The following is a 17754-nucleotide window of genomic DNA, read 5'->3' as shown; positions in this document are numbered from 1 at the left end:
TGCTAATTAGGAGTACCTAGTCCATTTGGAGTTACTCCAGACGTCGATGGGTATGATGGCTTCATTACCTGCATTAATCTCAATGCTATATTTGTGTTGTTATGATTGCTAATGCAGCAGCTAAAGTTTTAACTTAGATCTGCTCATGCAATAATGTTCTTTGCTATGGCAACAGCACTGAAATGTTCACAGGGGAGTAGCACAGTGGATCAGTAATCCACTCTGGCCTATTATGATAAATCGAATGTAACAGTTCAGAAACCTCTGTGCATCACAATGTAACAATAAAGCACATAATTGTGATGACTTTGTCTCTGTTCTATTTATTTACAAGTGTGAATTTCAAGTCTTTGTATCAACCCTGATGATTAGCCTGCAAGCTCTGTTGAAGTCCAGTGCCATACACAATCCACACACCATAAATACGGCAGCGCTCTTAAAATTTGGGAGAATCAATATCATTGGCACTGGTGCAGTCATGTTCATGATACAAAATCAGTTATATATGTCCTTGATTAACGGAGTTGATCAATAAATGCCTGTTCTCCTCAATTTCTGCGTATTGAGAATATGGGTGCGTAGTATCCACAGTCTGAACCGTTTAACTGTAAGGTCAAATCACTATAGACCCAGAGGACCAAGGAGTGCTCTCCCATTAATGAAAGATAACTGGTAGTGAGTTAACCTCAAATGAGGGGCGTGGTTGAAAAGGTGGGAGCTTTATGGTGACCTCAGCTGGTGTGGGAATTGAAGCCACCTTTGTTAAGTTTGTGCTTCCTTTGGGACCAGGAATTACATACCAGGTAGGCAAATGGTAAATCGAAATGGGAACACTTTATTAACAAGTTTCACACTTCCACAGCCACTTCTGGACTGGTCCCAAGCTCTGCCCTTCAGGTCACCTGACCAGGAGTAGCCACCTGACTAAATGAATAACAGACTTGTTGATGTTCTTCTACGTCACAAAGCCGTCATCTACCCAACTGATCGAACCAATACCCCATGCCAATATAGCAACATCAGCATGACATTGTACGGCTAATCCCATGACAATGAGAAAATGGTGAGGAAAATTTTACCAGAAGTTAGTGTCCTACTTTAAACCAATATAATTGGATTTTAAAGGCAGCATGAACATAGGAATAAGTTTGACCAAAAAACATTGAAAATGCCAATGTCAATGGAGGGCTTCTCTCAGTGTGAGTTCTAGTGCGTTATCTTACAGAATGCCAATTCTCTATATGCATCAAGTCTGTATGGTGCTAAGCTCGCGCTATTGTGGGCTCACTAGCAGCGGAGGTATTTGCTACTGTTGAAACATGTCAGGACTTGCGTCACCGGCACCGTGTTTAATGTCCAGCTGTGCCTCGCGGTGAATTGCTGCCAACCGCAACTTGCCCTCACAGTCCACATTGTAGGAGGGAAATGAGAAAGAAAAGCTTCTGGAACCACATTTGTGGCATGTCTTTGGAAATTGAATCTCTAGTTCATAAATGTGTTGCCTCTTTACAACATCACAATCAGAACAACCGCAAAGTGACTGAAGCTGCAAGAATGAAGCTACTCAGGCTATCTGTCCTTAGCACCGTACCATGTTAGAAGTCTACACTTTTTGTTAAAGCCTGGTGTCAGACAACATTCTGTCAAGATACAATGTGGGAGCTTCACGTGTTTTAAAGCCTTTAAATACTTTTGTTGAACATTAACTTTTATTGAAAAAAATTGGAAGAGAGCAAAGAAAAACAAGTAGGAAAGGTGCAACAAAAATTGCTGGAAAAGCTCAGCTGGTCTGGCAGCATTTGGGGAGAGAAATTGGAGTTAAAGTTTCTGGTCAAGACCCTTCCTCAGAACTGATGGTAGCTTGGAAAATGTTGGTTTAAACGCAGAAGATAGAGTTAGGGGAGGAGATAAGGAGTAAATGGGAGGTGTTGATAGAGCACAAAGAGAAAGAACAGCTGTACAGACACAGGAGTGGATAACGATCTGATAGCTATTAATGGGTGAATAGCTATTAATGGGGACTGCTCGTGGTTAACCATGGGTTGTGTGTAATAGCCAACTATGTGTTAACAAGGCTTGATGTTTGGGGGTTGGGATAAGGACATGGGAGAGCTCAAGCCCTAAAGTTATTGAACTTGATATTGAGTCCAGAAGGCAGCAGGATCCCCAAAAGGAAATGAGGTGCTATTCTTCCAGCTTGCACTGAGCTTTGCTGGGTCACTGCAGCAAGCCTGAGACAGAGCTTATTGCCAGGGAACAGGTGGTGTGTTAAAGTGGCAGGCAACTAGAAGCTCAGGGACAGAGCATAGATGTTCTGGGAAGTGGTCACCCAGTCTATGCTTCATTTCCCCAATGTAGAGGAGACCACATTGTGAGCAGCGAATGCAGCAGGTTAGATTGTGAGATATGCAGGTAACGTGATGCTGGAAGGTGTGTTTGGGCCCTTGGATACTGAGGAGGGAAGAAGGAAGCAGTCAGGCTTTACATCTTTTGCTGTTGCAGGGAGGGTGCTGTGAGGCTGTTGAGAGTAAAGGAGTGGACCAGGGTGTCCCGGAGGGAACGGTCCCTGTGGAAGGCAGACAAAAGAGGGGAGGGGAATATGTGTCTGGTGGTAGCATCTTACTGGAAGTGGCAGAAATGGTGGATAATGATCCTCTGGGTGTGGATGCAGGTGGGATGGTAGGTGAGGAAAAGGGGTCCCTTTCACTGTTGCAGGAGGGAAGAGAGGGGTAAGGGCCAAAGTGCAGGAGATAGGTCGGACCTGGCTGAGGGCCCTATCAACAACGGTGCTGGGGAATCCTCAGCTGAGGACGAAGGTGGACATTTTGGACGCTCACTTTTTGAAGTTGGCATCATCAGAACAGGTGCGATGGAGACGGAGGAACAGCGAGAATAGAATAGAGTCCTTACCGCCTCTACCCCTTCCCCACCCCATCTTCTGCGTATAAACTGACATTTTCCCAGCCACCATCAGTTCTTGACCTGAAACATTAACTCTGATTTGTCTCCACCAATGCTGCCAGACATGCTGAGCTTTTACAATAATTTGTGTTTGTGTTTCTGATTTACAGCGTCTGCATTTTTTTCGGTTTTAGCAAGAAAGGTGCATTTGTTTCTGGGACTAAAATGGAACGACTTGCCTTTTGAACAAGAACAAATTTACAGACAATGAATGACAACCTTCCAACTTCTACTTAAATGTCAAGGAACGGTGGTTAGATTGTCTCTAATTGGAGATGGCCATTGCCTGGCATTTGTGTTGCACAAATGTTACTTGCCAGCCTAAACCTGGATATTGTCCAGATCTTGTTGCACTTGAACATGGACTGCTTCAGTATCTGAGGAGTTCAGATGCAGCAGCAGCAGCAAGAGCAGAGCAGAGTGAACCTGGAGGTGAATGGCGGCAGCAGGAGTGAATGTATTCTGTATTCTACCCACATATCTTCATTGGATGTGCCATTCAAACATGTTCTCTTAGTACAGCTGTGACATTCTCCTTAATCAGCAATGCAACTCCCCCACTCCTTTTACATCCCTCTCTACCTCGCCTGAAACATCTAAACCCTGGAACATTGAACTGCAAGTCCTTCTCTTTTCTCAACTAAGTTTCTGTAATGGCTACAACTTCATAGTTCCACGTACCAATCTAGGTTCTAAGCTTATCTGCTTTACCTGTTATACTCCTTGCATTAAAATAAATGCACTTTGGATGGACAGCCCTGCCATGTTCATTGACCTGGTCTTGCCTGTTCTTCCTATTAAACTTCCTTAACTTAATGCCAACTTGCTCCTCAATTGCTCCACATGTTAACATATACTGGTCTGGTTCCACCCCCAATCCACACACCCACCACCCCCCACCATACTGGTTTAAACCTTCCCGAGTGGCACCAGCAAACCTCCCTGCCAGGATATTGGTATCCCTCCAGTGTAAGTGCAACCCTTCCTTCTTGTACAGGTCCCTCATGCCCTGGAAGAGATCCCAATGATCTAGATATCTGAAGCCCTCCCTCTTATACTAGCTCTTTAGCCACACATTCTTCTGTGTTATCTTTGTAATGCTGGGGACCACTGGGGGAGGTTGAGCTAAGCTATTGAGGACCCAACCAGCTCGATCAATAGTGCTGTTGCCAAGCCACTCTTGGTGTTGGACATTGAAAACCACACGGTCCCCCCTACCCAGAGTACATTTTGTGCCCTTACCACCCTCAATGCTTCTTGCAAGTATTGTTCAACTTGGAGGAATACTGATTTAACAGGGAGAGAGGAAGGTATGTGGTAATCTGCACGAGGTTTCCCTGCCCATGTTTAACCTGAAACCATGAAGCAAATGTCAAGCTGGTCATTCATCATTATGAATCAGATCATAGTTTGAAAACTACCAATATCAAATTAACATGAGTGTTTTGTGCCATGTCACTGCATAATATTTAATTCTGCTACCAGGTAGCTGGAAAATTCCAATGTTCAGGCAAGCCTTGGTTAGGGCAGCATTTATTACCCATCATTAATTGCCCAGAAGGCTGATAAGAGTCAAGCACATTGATGTGGGTCTGGACTCTCATCTAGGCCAGAACAGGTAAGGATAGCAGATTTCCTTCCTTGAAAGTCGTTAGTGATCCAGATAGGTTTTACAACAATCGACCATAATCACATAGTCACCAGTAGGCCATCTCTTTATTTCAGATTTTATTGATTTCAAAATACTCCATTTGCCATTGTGGGATTCAAACCCATGTCCCCAGAACATTGGCCTGATTTCTCATCCAGTGACACCAACACTAGACCATCACCTCCCCTTACATCACACAAATATTTATCATTTGTAAAGATACCACAAAAAGATTTAAATGGTGCAATGTCGACAGTGACCACAATCTCAATGATGTTAAATTCATCTAAAGGCAATTACTTCTTGTTGCACCAGTCTAGACTCAGGATAACCAGTCATGTTGAGTACTTGAGTCTGATGTTGCAGTTGGCAATCCAGTGTCAGCACTTCCTGGTTTCACTGCTGACAAGACTGTTCTAATCTTTGCCTTCCTGAGGGGCATTTATTTGTATTGGCTGTAAAACATTAATTTGCTCTACACAATGCTCTCTCATAATGTGTGCAATGTTAACTGTGTGCAATGACAATTATCACTCTGTGTTGCATTTTAGAGAATCTTCTGCCACTGAAAACTAAGAATTTCACAAACAATGCCATTATTTTTAAGAAGTGCCTGCTTCTGGATAACAACCTGTTAAATGTAATATGTTCAGAATTTGTACATCAGTATGTTTACAAATGATTCATTGCTATCCAAGATGTTTTCTAAGATTGGGCTGATTGTGGTGTCTGGGATTCATGAGGATTAAAACCTGGTAACTCAAAGGAAGAGAGCCAATGCTTATCAAAGGAAAGGTAGGAACGCAGTTGTCCAGTCTATTAACTTTAACAAAACCCTCAGTGTCTGCTTGCTTGCCATTTTAATTGTACAACTTGCTCTGGCACTGATATCTCTGTCCTTAGCTTTCAGTGAAGCACAACAGAAATTCAACCAGCAATAACTTAAGCAGGCAGTTTACAGTCTCCAGATACAACATTGACTTCAACAATTCCAGACTTTAATGTATGTCCACTCCAACTTTCCCTAACTTTGTCTCATTTTCTTTGCAGGTTTCTGCCTGAATTAGTTTCTTGCTTTTGCTTTCAGACAGCAGCTGTTCATTACACTCTGCCATTTACCCTTCTTCTGAACTCAACTTTTGTTTCTTTCTTGTCTCATAGTTGCATTTGTTTTATTCTTGTCCCTTTGGCTCTGCTCCACCTACACTTCTGTCATTTAATGCCTTCCATCTTCTGCCTTATCTTCCCTCTTGTTTTTACCCATCCTATCTCATTTCATCCCCTTAGAAGTTATTACATTTCTAACTTTATCTGGTATCTGTGTACTGTGGCAGATCACAGGCTTCAGTGCTAGGTCCTCTGCTGATAGTAGTGTTAATAACTTAGACATGAATGTAGGAGGTATGATTGGTACGTTCATAGGTGCCATGAGAATTGGTGGCATGGTAAATAGCAGGAAGGAAAGCCTTAGACTACAGGACAATAGAGACTGATTAGACATGTGTTGAAAAGTGGCAAGTAGAACTTTAGCTGGAAAAGTGTAGTTAAAGCACTTTGGGAGCCCCAAGGCAAGGAAGTACACATTGGCCATAGAAAATACGGAAGAGCAAGTACAAGTCCATAGATCCCTAAAAGCAGTCGGACAAGTCGACAAGGTGATGAAAAAGGCATATGGCATACTTCCCTTTATTAGTCAAAGCACTGAATACAAGAGTATTGAATTCAAGAATACTTTATGATGGAACTGTGTATAAAGTGGCCGCAGCTGGAGCACTGCATGCAGTTCTGGTCGCTGTGTAATAGGAAGGATGTGATTGCACTAAAGAGGTTGCAGAAGAGATTCATCAGGATGTTGCCTGGACTGGAACAATTCAACTTTAAAGAGAGACTAGATTGGCTGAGGTTATTTTCCTTAGAGCAGAGGAGCTGATGGGGGGATCAGACTGTCGTGTACAAAGTTATAACAGGCTTAGTTGGGGAGAAACTTTTCCCTTCGAAGATGGTCAACAACCAGGGGCATAGTTTTAGGATAAAGAGCAGAATGTTTAGAAGGGTTTTAAGGAAAGACATTTTTCACTCAGAGGATTGTGGATATCTGGAATCCATTGCCAAAAGATTGAGAGAGGCAGAGCCCTCAAGACATTTAAGAAGTATTTACATGAGTACTTGAAATGCCATGGTATACAAGACTACAGGCCAAGTGCTGAAAAAATGGGATTAAAATAAATGGATGTTTAATTAAGAGTGCAGACACAATGGTCTGAAGGCCCTGTTTCTGTCTTGTCAAACTCTGTGACTCTATAAAGATCATGGCCTGAAATTTTAAATCTTTTTCTCTCTGTATTAGTCCAATCTATATAAATGATTTGGATGTCAACTTAAGAGGAATGGTTAGCAAGTTTGCAGATGACATTAAAATTGGAGGTGTAGCGGACAGCAAAGCAGGTTACCTCAACGTACAACGGGATCTTGATCAGATAGGCCAATGGGCCGAGGAGTGGCAGATAGAGTTGAATTTAGATAAATGTGAGGTGCTGTATTTTGGAAAGGCAAATCAGGGCAGGACTGATACACTTAATGGTAAGGTCCTGGGGAGTGTTGCTGAACAAAGAGACCTTGAAGTGCAGGTTCATAGTTCTTTGAAAATGGAGTTGCAGGTAGACAGGGTAGTGAAGGTTTTTGGTATGCTTGCCTTTATTGGTCAGTGCATTGAGTATAGGAATGAGAAGTCATGTTGTGGCTGTACAGGACATTGGTTAGGCCACTTTTGGAATACTGTGTGCAATTCTGGTCTCCCTGCTATAGGAAGGATATTGTAAAACTTGAAAGGGTTCAGAAAAGATTTACAAGGATGTTGCCAGGGTTGGAGGATTTGAGCCAAAGGGAGAGGGTGAATAGGTTGGGGCTATTTTCCCTGGAGTATCAGAGGCTGAGAGGTGACATTATAGAGGTTTATAAAATCATGAGAGTCATGGATAGGGTGAATAGACAAGGTCTTTGCCCTGGGTAGGGGGAATCCAAAAATAGAGGGCGTACGTTTAAGGTGAGAGGGGAAAGATTTAAAAGAGACTTAAGGAGCAATGTTTTCATGCATTGGGTGGTGCACATATGGAATGAGTTGCCAGAGGAAGTGGTGGAGGCTTGTACAGTTAAACATTTACAAGTCATCTAGATGGTACATGAGTAGGAAGGGTTTCGAGGGATATGGGCCAAATGCTGGCAACTGGGACTAGATTAATTTAGGATATCTGCATGGATGAGTTGGACCGAAGAGTATCTTTGCATAGATCTCTATGACTCTCTGAATCTACCAAGACTGCTAATATTTTCAGTATTTTCTGTTTTATATTTTAAAAAAAAGCATGCTGTGAGATAGACTAGTGTTATGGAGATTTGATCCTATGTAATAAGGTGGGAATTTGTGAACAGAGGTAGATTGGCATTTCAGCTGGAAAGGGAAAGCCAGCAGGGAATGTCATCTCTAGACTTTCTAGGTTGAGCAATGCTGCAGGTATCTGGGACCATGTTTCTTGCCAATCTGCTTGACTGCAGTATGATCTGGTATTTCCAGGATGAAAATGAAAGGGAACCGTCTATATGTATCTTTGTTATGTGTGTTTGTGTGTGACAGTTTGCTTGCCCTGCATTCTTCCAGAATAAAACATCATATTTTGTGATGATGTTTTCAAATGAGTTCCAATTTTGTAATGTTAGATTCTGAGTTTTTTTTTGTTTGTTTTTAAGCACTCCCCACGCCACAAGAATTTATTAATGTTATCATTTTCTGATTAGTTTCAATGTACAATGGTTCATTATCCATTAAAGTCATTGGCTTGATTCTTCCCTGTGCACATCTAAAATGTAATGTAATGTCTAAACATCCTCAACATGTACCACTGGGAGTTTTGAAATAAAGATTGAATGCAAATGGCTGTGTTAAGACTGAACAGTTGAGGCAAGCTTTGGTTGAGCCCCAGGTGACCACCTAATGAAAATAAGTCATGCTTTTACCAAAACAAGAGCAATCTCTAATGCTGAAATTGTATCTGGTCTGCACTGTAAGACCTTGGGAATGCAGTAGGCTCAGTTGGAGTCTGTGTGTACCTGACCCTAGGACAGAAAATCCAAAATAAATCTTTCCCTGCCTGACTTTACACTTTTGTGAAGCAGTACTAATAGAATTTAAGAAAAATGTCAAGTCTTGTTCTTCAGAGCGTAAATTAAGTAAACTGTGTACGAAACATTGAGGCCAATCTCACCCAACTAGTGTCTTAGAAAGCGACTGCAGTACCTTCTCCAGAAATAAATCTACTTTAATTACCAATTTTGATACCAACTTGTGTTTATTTTGTTTGTGCACAGGCAGGTAGCGGTCTCATTTTAAATGCTCAAATAGGATTTACTTCAATTACGTAAAATTTGAAGGTGATCTCAGTTAAATTGAGTTGGTAGTGCTTACCACATTGCTCAGTGAGTAAAAAAATTCTGTAAACATTGATCAATGAAAGTGACAATTCAGAATCTAAACAAATGCACACAGAAACATTTTGGTCTAAAATTTCTCCCATCTTCCCTTCCCTTCTCTTTAGAAGAAAACAATAGATCAATATAAAACTGCCACCCAACAATGTTGCCTGGGTCAATAAACACAATTAGGCTGGTAAAGGAAGTCATTACTGTTGGATTTTCAAACACTTTATTCCTGATAACTGAACAAGCAAACTGAAGGAACTGCTGTTCTAATTAAGACACCACAATTCCCTTCCACTCTTACAATTTTCTTTACCCTTGCAACTGGACACCAAGTGAGAACAGATTTACGTGAAAGATAAATAGTGAAATGTTGATGGCAAAGATAGTACCCAGTTTTTAATTAAACCTACTGCAATGAGTAGGTCTTTTTAACATTTTATTTAAGATGATCTTTAGAGGTGGAACAAAAGCATTACATATGAAATCGGTAACATTTAAAATTACATTCGCAAGTATTTGTAAAAAAGGATTATGATTAAGATCTATGATGAGATAAATATGGAAAAGCACAGAAAGAGATTTCTTAGTTTCAAACAATTAAAAAAAAAACAGATTAAAACCAGTAAAGCTATTAGAAATCTTAAAACCAATGGTTTGGCTCAGACTTTTAAGGTCTCCATTTGTCTTTCAATTGAACTTAGTGGGGCCATTTAATTTTGAGATCAAATGGGGTCGAAAATCAGACAAAAATCAGGGGGAAAAAGACAGCAATTTAATTAGTTTGGGAGTTTTGTCTGTTCTAATTTCCATGCAAGCCCTAATTTAAGTGACTAGTGTTCCGACCAAAAATAGGTTGGGTTCTAATTACAATATTTAAACAGGTCTCAACTCGTGTTCTCAGGATAATAAATGTCAATTTCATGTCAATCAGCACTGACACCATTACTTTCTTAACCCATCCACAAACTATTAGAGCACAGCTTAGGAGGGAGACAGTAATGTAATATTTTCCCACCAAAATCACTACAGGGTTCTTTGCTGCAAAACACTGCAAAGTCAGCTGGTAGATTAATGAGGCTTTTGACTTAGATGATATTACAAAATGTCAGTAGCATCTCTATGCACTTTAGGAATCTTAAAAGCGCTGCTGGCTTTAAATGGAGACCTTTAGAGTCATTCCTTTCTGAATAGAGGAATACCACAAAGATGAGTAGCAGCAATCACAGAGTGATGCACCAAATGAATCTACAGTTATGAAAGCTAATAGTAGGATAACACACAGAAATTCTTACTATTACAACATATTTTGTAGGTTCAGGACCATGAACTTGCACTAGGGTAAGTTTTGGCTTCATTGGCCTCTGAAGGATGAAGCAATTAAGATATTGATGTAAAGAAATATGTGACAGGCTCATAATATTTTGATGGTAATATCACATTAGTCTTTGAAATATTTTCTCCTATGAACAGGAAGCTCATCACTACATTTCTCAGGAAATATCACTCTCTTGATGCTGGGGGATATCTCTGCATTTTACTCTTTGTTTGCAGCATTAAACATTTCTAGCCCATATTTATCTCCCCATCAATAGCTGTAAAATCAAAACAGACAATCTGGTTAGTATCATCTTGTTGTTTGCAAAAGTTTAAAGTTTACAGGGTTGTCATCTTTCCTACATTAGAATAGCAAAAACACTTCAAATTGCTTCATTGGCTTTCAAGCACTTTGGGAAATCCTGAAGTCATGAAAGGCACTAAATAAATGCTGAAATGCCATTAGGTAGGTATCAATTTGGTTGTCACCTTCAAAACTTGTATTTCCTTCTGCATTATGGCAACCAGCATCATATTGGTCAGCTGTGTCATACCAGTCTGTATAAATTCAAAATCATTTTGGGATGTCCTAAGATCAAGAAAGGCTCTAAATAAATGCAAATCATTTTTTTGCTCCCCATGGCATCATGATGCCTCAAACAAATTCACGCTCTGCTAATACACACATAAGTTACTATTCAGCAGTAAACATTGGAACACACTGCTCATGAAGGAATGCAATCCATTCCCATTTAGTTACTCAACAATTCCATGAGTTAAGAAGTCTTGGAGATTGGGCACAAGTCTCACTCAGAACACTGAGAATAGAGGATGTCGAATCCAGAAAATGGGCGTGGTATAAATGTTCACAGGCATTTCAGCTGTGAACATGTGTTTAAGAGACTGGATTTGCAATCTTTAACAAAAGGACATACAAACATACAAAATAGGAGCAGAAACCATTTGGCCCCTGGAGCCTGCATCACCATAAAAGAAGATTATGGCTGATTTTTTTGTGTTTTGAATTCCTCTTTTCCATCTAACCCAGATATCCCTTGATTACCCTGCCTAATGAGAATCTATCACCCTCAATCTTAAAAGTATTCAATGATTCTGCCTCCACCCTCATGTAGATAGACTTCCAAAGTTTCAGAACCTTCTGAAAGAAAATGTTCTCCTTATATCTCAGAAAAGTCGATCCCTAGTTCTGCACTCATCAATAAGAGGGAACATCTTTTCCGAGTCCATCTTGTCAAGACCATTCAGACTGTTATACTCTTCAATCTAATCATCTCTCACTCTTCTAAACTTGAGCGAAAACAAGCCCATCCTGTCCAACCTATCCTCATAAGATTCCTGCTCATTTCAGGTACCAATCCAGTAAATCTCCTCTGAACTATCCCAAATGTATTTACATTCTTCATTAAGTAAAGAGATCAAGGCTGCACACAATGTTGGACTGTGGCCTCATCAGAGCCTTGTATAATTGAAACATAACATCCTAGTTCATATGTTCATTTCTCTTGCAATATAAGGTCCCATTCCATTCATTTTCTTGATACTAACATTTTTTGACTCATGTGACTTCTCAGATTCTGAAACAGTCCATGTGGAATCAAAAACAATCTGAAATTAAGTGTCTAATGATGACCATGAAACCATTATCGACATTCAGGGAAAACCCAGCTGGTTCACTAATGCCCTTTAGGGAAGGAAACTGCCATGCTCATCTGGTCTGGGCTACATGTGATTCCAGTCCCACAGCAATGTGGTTGACTCTTAACTATTGATCGGCTGACCTAGAATTCTGACATGATTTACTTTACAGCTGTATAGGATGCTGGTGGGGCCATACCTGGAGTACTGTGTGCAGTTTTGATCTCCTTACTTGAGAAAGGATGAACTGGCAGTGGAGGGGGTACAGAGGAGATTCATTAGGTTCATTCCGGAGTTGAGAGCGTTGGCTTATGAGGAGAAACTGAGTAAACTGGGTTTATATTCATTGGAATTTAGAAGAATGAGGGGGATCTTATAGAAACATAGAAAATTATGAAGGGAATGGATAAGATAGAAGCAGGGAGGATGCTTCCACTGGCGGGTGAAACTAGAACAAGAGGGCATAGCCTCAAAATTAGGGTGGCAAGATTTAGGACTGAATTGAGGCGGAACTTCTTCAACCAAAGAGTTGTGAATCTGTGGAATTCCCTGCCCAGTGAAGTAGTTGAGGCTTCCTCATTGAATGTTTTTAAAGCTAAGATAGATAATTTTTTGAACAGTAAATAATTAAGGGTTATGATAGTGGGTGGGTAAGTGGAGCTGAAGCCACAAAAAAAAACAGTCATGATCATATTGAGTGGCAGAGCAGGCTCAAAAGGCCAGATGGCCTACTCCTGCTCCTGATGCTTATGTTCTAAAGATTAGAAGAATGCAGATGCAGAGAGATTAGATGCCAAAAGTCTGGAATGGAGTACCTCTTAAGAATCATATGGCAAGATATATAGGAACAGATAAAACAAAGGCAGTATGTGATACTGATACTTCATTCCCATCTTCCTCAACAAAACATTGCACCTCATCCTAGAAAGTTACCCACAAGGGTGGAGAGACTTTACAGAACAGGACTGTTCAACTTATGCTGCCTTTAATCCAAAACCAAAAACCACTCCAAGCTTAGTCATAGAGCTTCAGTCTGTCAATGAAACATGTGTGTGTGCTCACTCAGAAACTGAAGTCAACTTCTTCTATAAGGCATATGAGCAAATAAGGCTTTCATTAAACAATAGATCCTCTTCTAATCACAGCTAAATTTCCACCATTAATTATGATCAAAGGCATATCGTTTAAAAATATGGACGGTTTTCCATATCTTCTCTCAATGAATACAGGCATAAGCAGCAAAATTCATCACCTCTGATGTGCCAGCTCAAGGTTGGGAAGAAAAGAGATTACCAGGCCACGGTTTACTGAGCAGCAGTGATTTCTGCATCCCTATATACTTTGGTTATTTGGACAACCTACAGCAGATACCTCAAAGATAAAGAATAGATAACAACAGCGGTCCTTCTTTGAGGTTCTCCAAATCTTGTGGCAAGAATGGTGATCCAATTGCAGCATCCTCTTCTAAGTGAATACACTCAGCATTCAAAACCAGCACTGCTGGGCAGAACATGTTGCTCATATTCCCGACACCAGAATCTTGAAGCAAATTCTTTACTCAGAACTCAGTCATGTAAGAGAATCCCAGGAGGACAGCGGAAGTGCTTTAGGCGTTTCCTCAAAACATCCCTGAAGATGCCAAAGTATCCGGTAACTCATGGTACTCCTTGTGAAAGACCAAGGAGGAGCAGGCACATTCCAGAAAGCATCAAACAAATCAAGAGACTTCACTGGGACCACACAGAGTTGGAGTCAAGGCATTGAAGAGTCCATGCAAACAGTTAATCTATCCAGTCCTTTGAACACATGATAAGGTATTGCACATCAGACTTCTTCATCAGCTCAAAGTTTATCATCCGAGAGTGGAAGCAGGTCATTCTCAATCCCACAGGATTGCTTAAGAAGAGACTTTAATCCCTGCTGCCATTCTGTTTTAATAGACTCTGTTGAAGTAATTCTCCATTAAGTTCTTAAATAAAGATGGATTTTCTTCCACAGAATACAAATTGTGTCTATGGTATGCATGAAGCAGAAAGATAAGTAGAAAAATATGTCTCACTTCGTAATAATGTCTCACCTGTTGGCTTGATTTCAGAGAGAGATGCCTGGTTGAAAATTGTTAATTAGTCTGTTATTTATGTATCCAGTTTTTTGGGACAGTGCATGCATATCTAGTGCATGTAAAACATAGTTCACATTTATCAAGGATTTACTGCATGTAGTCTATGTCACAGACCATCTTTAAAAATACATGCAGGAAATTATTAACGTCAATTGCAGGTAGTTTAACATCATTGACTTAGTTGGAACTTAAATCTGAAGAATCTCATCACAGATCTGAGATTTTGTCAAGGTGCACAGCTCTCCAGATTGTCCAACTTGCATAGTTGAATAATGATTCTGCTAATTGCAAAACAAAGGTTTTTCTGTCTAAATGGCACAACCACAAGATTATAGAACTTCAGTTTTCATCACTCAAGTTTTGGAATTGCAGTCATATGTGAAAAAAAAACATGACACTGCAAGGAGCACTCAAGGCAAGCATAAGACATGAAATACCAGACATACTTCAGTGATGTGTTGAAGGTGGAATGATACCTCTGAGTAGGTGTCAGTTACAACTGGTAGGTGATCTCTGCTAACCATCAGACCTTATTTGCACCTGCAAGCTAAACACTGTCTCACTGTTCCAAAATATATCTCCCAATCTCTCAGATGCAGCAATCAAGGAATGAAAGGAACGAAAAGAAAGACAATAAAGCTAGGACAGTGTATTACAATGGCTGCAAATAAACAACACAAAACAATTGTATAATGAAACAATTAATTGGTTATGAACACATGGTGTTAAAACCAGTCTGCAATAAAGTACTAGTATTTTGGGGAAAAAGTAATTAAACTTAAATTATGCAACAAGCCTACAGAGTACTTGCAACTCAACAACCCGATGTGACGTAAATGCAATGTACACCAGGAAGAAACAGAACAACAACAAACAAGTCAAGAAGCCTATACAATATGCAAAATGACATGCTCATGCAATAAGAGATAACAAGGTGTAGAGCTGGATGAACACAGCAGGCCCAGCAGCTTCAGAGGAGCAGGAAAGCTGACATTTCGGGTCTGGACCCTTCTTCAGAAATCATGCTCATGCAATACTGGCTAAGAAAGCAGTTAGTTTGCCCAGTAAGTTCGCTCAATTATTCGCTGGAGGGCAGATAGCCTAACAATGTAGTTAAAGCTTGAAGCTAACATTCTTGCTAACAATAATTTTGTCTGTGAATTCTTTTTTGGTGGTGTAATGTACATTGCCTCTTGATAATGAGAATGGGGAGAAAAGCTTCACAGTGACAGCAAAATTTGCTCCTTCCTATTAATGTCATTAAAAAATCACGTGTATCATATATCACACGCACACATCAGTAAAGTGGTGTATGGATTTCTGACTCAACAAACAAACAGTGAAAGCCATTCAAGAAGTCATAGGGTTTGATTTTTTGCAGAGAGCAGAGGTCCCACAGCCAGAGCCAAAAGCAGGAAATTACCCACCTCAGTTGAAGGTGGAACCCAGAGATGCATATTCCTGGTAGATGCAAATTAAGTGGCCGCTTCCAGAGACAGTCCCAGTTAAGGATGGCAATCTGCCCCCAAGATCAGGAACACAACAGCTCCAGCAACACCACCACCACCACAGTCTCCATCAATAAGCCTGGAGCTGCAAGGAAAAGACGTCTCAATGTCTGAGTGCCCCCAAAGAGGAAAATGCAGTGTTGGGAGATACCAGGGTCAGACAGGTAGGTCCCAGTCATCAAGAGATAGGGATTTCAGCACACAGGTACCATCACTGACACAAGGGTAGCCATTGCCCCTGGATGACCTGTTCATGGGCCATAGTGTATCTGAAAAGGAAAGCGGCCCTTCCTAGGTGAAGCCAGGTTTTGCTGGGCGGAAATTAACCCTCAATAGGCCTCTGGTTCCTGGCAGGCAACCAACCTGCCAACATTCTTTCTGCTGGCAAATTGGCATGTTAATGAGAAGGTATCATGCACTTGCCCCCACCCCACCCCCAGCCCTCTGTGCATACCTGCATCACCTTGTCAGGCTTCTTACTGACAAGCCAATAGTGAAAGGATTACTTTAAAATTTTGGCCATATAGTCATATGGCACAGAAGGAAGACAGTCGGTCCATTAAGTTTCCACCACTTCCCACCTTCAATTCTTGCCGACAACCTGTGTTCCTGATCCCTTGTACTGCATGCTAATGTTAACAGTTTTATTTGCATCCCCTATCTAAACCTGTCATAATTTTGTATGTCTCTATCAAATGTCCCCTCAATTTGCTTTGCACCAAGGAGATTAACGTTGGCTTCTCCGACCTAATCATGTAGTTGAAATCCCTCATTCCTTAAATCATTCTGATAAGTCTCCTCTGCACCATCTCAAGGTCACTCATATTCTTCTTAAAATGTTATGACCAGAACTAGATATGACACTTTTATGGTATAAGCAAAGTTTTATAATTATTCAATATAACTGCACTGCTTTTCTACATATATCTAAATATCTAAATATTTTCTAAATATCTGTATTTATATAGACCAAGTTCTCATTGCTTAACTCTCTCCTCTCTCAATATGTCTTTCCATTTTTAAAGATCTCTGCGTATGAAGCCCAGATCCCTCTTTTAGAACAGTCCTATCCATTCTGCCAAAATTGCATCACCTCAAACATTTCTGCATTAACTTCCCTTCTGGCACCTGTTAAGATCTCAGCTGATGGTGATCCTGGACAAATCAGATCCCCGAATGAAAGCTGACTTGATAGGTCATATGTTTAATTTTTGCAGTTGGTCACCATAGCAGTTAGTAATCCTCACATGGGGCTAAAGAAGGCCTTTAACTAAAGAATTAAAGCTTATTATGCAAAAGAAGAAAGAGGAAGCTATTTTTAAAAAATTGTTCATGGGATGTGGGCATCGCTGTCAGGGCTAGCATTTGTTTCCCATCTGCTGCTGTCTAGAAGACATTTAGAAAGATTTTTAACACAATCATCCAAACAAAGTTTCAAACTGTTTCCATTACAGCAAACAGTTTCTGTTACAGTGACTCAATCTTGGAGAAATATCACTCCTACTTCAGGTTTTTTAAAATCTGTTCTTAACTGACCTTCTTCAGCTTCTTTTTCTTGGACTGCTGAGACAATCTTACAATTCATTTTTGCATCTGCTGGCATGAATCTTTCACAATTCTGATGGCCTAAACCTTTCCAGTTGTATTAACTTGATGATTTCTATCCAAGCTCTCCCAACTTAGAAACGCTATAGACTAGAATAGATTTCTGATGTAACAGCTTACCCTGAATTGAAGAACATATTGTCCTGCTAGGGGAAAAGCTGTTCTCTTCCAAACTGAAAACTTAAACTTCCAATTCTGTAGTTAAAATGAAACTAGTTGTCCTAATGTGCACACTCTGTTATAAACTAAACTCAACTCATCATTTTATCTATTAACGCCACAGTAAGTTCTGCCAGACAGTTGAATATAGTCATATACCATTTTAGAAATGATGGAGTTAGGTCACTGTCACAATGACTTTAACACCTTTTTCTAAAAAAAAATTCACAGAACTGACTGAAATCCATCTGCCTCTATTTTAAATCTAAATCTCCAAAATAAAATCTATGTTCTATATATGTGTC

This window comes from Rhincodon typus, chromosome 5, assembly GCF_021869965.1.
Source record: "Rhincodon typus isolate 14 chromosome 5, sRhiTyp1.1, whole genome shotgun sequence".
NCBI classification, from domain to species: Eukaryota; Metazoa; Chordata; class Chondrichthyes; order Orectolobiformes; family Rhincodontidae; genus Rhincodon; species Rhincodon typus.
The sequence above is the reverse complement of the archived record's forward strand: the minus strand, read 5'-3'. Positions refer to the sequence as shown.